Source organism: Cebus imitator, unplaced genomic scaffold (genome assembly GCF_001604975.1).
Source record: "Cebus imitator isolate Cc_AM_T3 unplaced genomic scaffold, Cebus_imitator-1.0 Scaffold206, whole genome shotgun sequence".
NCBI classification, from domain to species: domain Eukaryota; kingdom Metazoa; phylum Chordata; class Mammalia; order Primates; family Cebidae; genus Cebus; species Cebus imitator.
In genome coordinates, this window is record NW_016107521.1 from 3520228 (window position 1) to 3524602 (window position 4375).

At 47.8% G+C, this 4375-nt stretch overlaps 1 protein-coding gene across 1 annotated transcript in view; it reads left to right on the forward strand.

The window, feature by feature from the left end:
- Positions 1-3107: 3107 nt before the first annotated feature.
- Positions 3108-4375, forward strand: part of PDCL (phosducin like) — an 11460-nt gene continuing 10192 nt past the window's right edge. Inside the window, exon 1 of the mRNA XM_017548383.2 lies at positions 3108-3263. The gene's annotated coding sequence lies outside the window, so the exon portion shown is untranslated. The remainder of the gene's footprint in view (positions 3264-4375) is intronic.

Genomic DNA, 4375 nt, shown 5'->3' on the forward strand with positions numbered 1-4375 from the left:
CCTCGGCCTCCCAAAGTGCTGGGATTACAGGCTTGAGCCACCGCGCCCGGCCTATCCCATAATTTTTTTAAGGATAAAAACTATGAAAGCATATTAATATGCTGTAGAAGAACACCTGATAATGCAGGAGAGTGAGAGAGAGAGGGAGAGGAGGTAATTTCCCAAGTAGAATCCCTTGCTAGGCTGGAGGAACGGAATCCAGTGATTCATTTAATAGGTAAACATGCAGGGGGTGGTGGGGAGTTCGTACATTTTGGGGTGGAATCAAGTGCAAGTTTCCTTTGATTGCTTTTATTTTTCACATGAAAAAAGAATCAAGGTTAGTTAGGCCAGGGGAGAGGAGAGACTGCTGAACATGTGAGAGAAGAGATATGAATTACTTTTCTTAGAGAGTGACAGAGTAACCTTACTAGGGGAATGCAGGATTGTTGGGCAGGAGTGAAGTCCCCCTGGAGGATTACAGCTCTAAATTTAAAGTGAACTTTGAAGGATGAGGAATCACTATGGCTGAAGAAGATTCCTACTTTAGGGAGACTTGAGTCAAAATGAAAAACAAAGCATTTATCGAGCATTCATTTAACAAATATTTATAAGAGTCTCCCTGCAGAGGCACTCTTGCCTGGGTACTGGCTAAATTACTGAGAGCAGATCCAAACATATGCCAGCTGTTCACACAAGACTGGTAAGATATTCACTCTGCAAACAAAACCACAAAAAGTCCTTAAATAAACTGATATGGTTAGGCTGTGTCCCCACTCAAATCTCATCTTGAATTGGAATCCCCATAATCCCTCAGGGTCAAGGGAGACACCAGGTGCAGGTAATTGAATCATGGGGGTGGTTTCCCCCACGCTGTTCTCATGACAGTGAATTTTCAGGAGATCTGCTGGTTTTACAAGAGGCTGTTCCCCCTTCCTTAGGCACTTCTTCCTGCCACCTTATGAAGATGGTGCCTTGCTTTCCCTTCATCTTCCACCATGATTGTAAGGCCTCTCTAGTCATGATGAACTGTGAGTCAATTAAATCTCTTTCCTTTATATAAATTACCCAGTCTCGGGCAGTTACTTATAGCAGTGTGAAAACGGACTTATTAATACAATGCTCTTGAATGGGTGTGTATGTGTGTGCTATTTTTTGACTCCTCTGACAGCCTCAACAAACAGTCTCTCTGAAAAACAGGCACATACATAAATTTGCAATTTCAGGTGGTCCTAGAACTACAAATTAAGATCCCCTGTCCCAAATTAAGAGTCCTATTTTAAACAGTGTATCTTTCTAGAATATTTTCTATGATTCAATTTTAAGCTTTCTATGAGCAACTCCATGGTTGTGTATTGGATACTTTAACAAGGGCTTAGAATTTGAAGTCATTTTAAGTTTTAAAAAAGTTGCAGGCCGGGAGCAGCCTGTAATCCCAGCACTTTGGGAGACCGAGGTGGTGGATCATGAGGTCAGGAGTTCAAGACCAGCCTGGCCAACATGGTGAAACCCTGCCTCTACTAAAAATACAAAAAATTAGCTCAGCTAGTGGCAGGCAACTGTAATCTCAGCCACTTGGGAGGCTGAGGCAGAGAATGCTTGAACCTGGGAAGCCAGGACTGCAGTGAGCCAAGATTGTGCCATTGCACTCCAGCCTGGGCAACACAGGGAGACTCCATCTCTAAATAAATAAATATATAAATATAAATTAGATAGATAGGTAAATAGTAAGTAACTAAGTAAGTTGCAAAAACAGACAAGGTATATCTGAGGAAAAGGAAAAAAAAGTTGCAAAATATCATAATATGGCCTTCACCTGGAAAAAGAAAACAAAATTGCGAAAATAAGATAGTGTTTCCCTAGACTCATCAAATAGCATCTTCAAAGGTTAACATTTTACATAATGGTAGTATAATTATTTATTATTTATTTATTTATTTATTTTTTGAGACGGAGTTTCGCTCTTGTTACCCAGGCTGGAGTGCAATGGCGCGATCTCGGCTCACCGCAACCTCCGCCTCCCGGGTTCAGGCAATTCTCCTGCCTCAGCCTCCCGAGTAGCTGGGATTACAGGCACACGCCACCATGCCCAGCTAATTTTTTGTATTTTTAGTAGAGACGGGGTTTCACCGTGTTGACCAGGATGGTCTCGATCTCTTGACCTCGTGATTCACCCGCCTCGGCCTCCCACAGTGCTGGGATTACAGGCTTGAGCCACCGCGCCCGTCCTGGTTATATAATTACTAAAATTATTGATATACTACTAATATGAGTTAATAGACCTTATTCAAATTTCGTCAGATGTCCCATTAATGTCTTTTTTTTTTTTCTTTTTTGAGACAGAATCTCACTCTGTCACCCAGGCTGGAGTGAAGTGGCGTGATCTCAGCTCACTGCAACCTCCGCCTCTCAGGTTCAAACGATTCTCCCGCCTCAGCCTCCTGAATAGCTGAGATTACGGGCGTGTGCCACCACTCCCGGTTAATTTTCGTATTTTTTTTAGTAGAGACCGAGTTTCACCACGTTGGCCAGGCTGGTCTTGAGCGCCTGACCTCAGGTGATCCGCCTGCCTCGGCCTCCCAATCTGCTGGGATTACAGGCGTGATCCACCGCGCCCGGCCTCATGTCCTTTTTCTATACCAGGAGCCAATTCCGGATTTCACATTACGTTCCTTCTCTGTTGCCCAGGCTGACCTCGAAGTCCTGGGCTCAGCGATCCTCCCGCCTCCTGAGTAGCTGGTACTACGGGCATGTGCCACCCATCCTGGCTGCTACTGTTTTTTAACAACTTTAATCCACGCTCTGTACTTGAGGGATTTGTGTTCTCGGGCAAATTACTGAAAGTCTCTGAGTCACTTTTCCGTCTAATAGACGTGAGGCGATGAAGAACCAATAAAAAACATATTTGGGATGACTTCGGAAACTTTGAAGGGAAGTGAATACATTTTTCTTATTTCCCGAAGCTGGCTCATATAATTCACTTTTTCGTTGTCCAGATCAAAACAAAGCAATTAGGAAAGCGTTGTTGTCGAGGTGTTTTGTTCCGAGGTAGGACCCGTAGCTTCTCCCCCTCCCCTCCGCCGGGAGCAGCGGCTTCTGATTGGACAGTGCGCGTATGCCACGACGCAGGAAGGCCGCCTCATTGGTCCGCGCAGTCAGGGTCCGGCGGCTTGTCTCTTTAGCACTCAGGGCGCTGACCCACTTCTTTTCCTCGAAGTGAGTGCTCGATTCCTTCCGGCGCCCGGAGCTGCTGGCCTAAAGGCATCCGGAGGGAGCTAGGCTGGGTAAGTGCTTTGAGGTCCGCCGGAAAGCCGCAGCGGCTGAGTACTACGGGTGGGAGTGGGATTGGCGACCTGGGGTAAAACTGCCTCTTCTTCGCGCCGTCCTGACCCCCAAGGTCTCCGCGTCTTCTCCGCCCCTTTCGTCCGCTGGCCCCACCTTCCTCGGGCTTTTCCGGGCTTCCCCCAAAACCTCCGCACGCCCCTCCGCTGCCCTTTTTGGGGACCCCCCATCCTCTGCCTGCGTCTCCACGGGGCCCGCCCTGGTCTCCTCCCTGCAGCGGCCCCTCCCTCAGGAGCGCACCTTCTTCCCTCCTCTCCGCCGCCGGTGTGCTCCCCAGCTTGGCCCGTTCCTGGCACCTCCTAGCCCTTTAAGTTTGGTTTTGCCCCTCCCTGGTACCTCCGTGGTACTTTTCTCTCTGATCCCTGCCTCCTTTGCATCTGACTCCTGGGGTCCTCCGATTCCACTGACCCAGGCTGGCTGTATACGGGTTTAGCAAATGGTGCAGCGGGGTTGTGCTGGGCGTTGGGGTTGGAGATAGTGATTGGAGGTCCCTGCTTTCAAGAACTCCCTGCCCTGTGGGAGAGAGTCACTTTGTAAATGGAGTATGATAGGCCCAGTAATAAGTCTTTAATAAAGGCAGCATAATGTTGGACTGCTTAGGGGAAGGAGTTCTAGAGGGGTTCTTCCCCCCACTCCGGCCCCCATTCCTGCTGAATTCTCAAGCAGTCCTCTAGGGGCTAAACAGCATCTTTTCGTCAGAATGCCTTTGGCTTCTTCTGATGCAGAAGCTTGGCCCTAATCATGGTCCTTTTTTTTTTTTTTTTAAGCTATTTTATTTGAGACAGGGTCTCGCTCTGTCGCCCAGGCTGGAGTGCAGTGGCATGATCTCAGGTTACCGCAACTTCTGCCTCCTGGGTTCAAGCGATTTTCGTGCCTCAGCCTCCTAAGTAGCTGGGACAACCACACTTGGCTAATTTTCGTATATATATATATTTTTTTTTAACTAGTAGAGGCAGAGTTCCATCATGTTAGCCAGGTTGATCTCGAACTCTTGGGCTCAAGTGATCCACCCGCCTCGGCCTCCCAAAATGCTGGAATGACTGCGCCCGGCCAT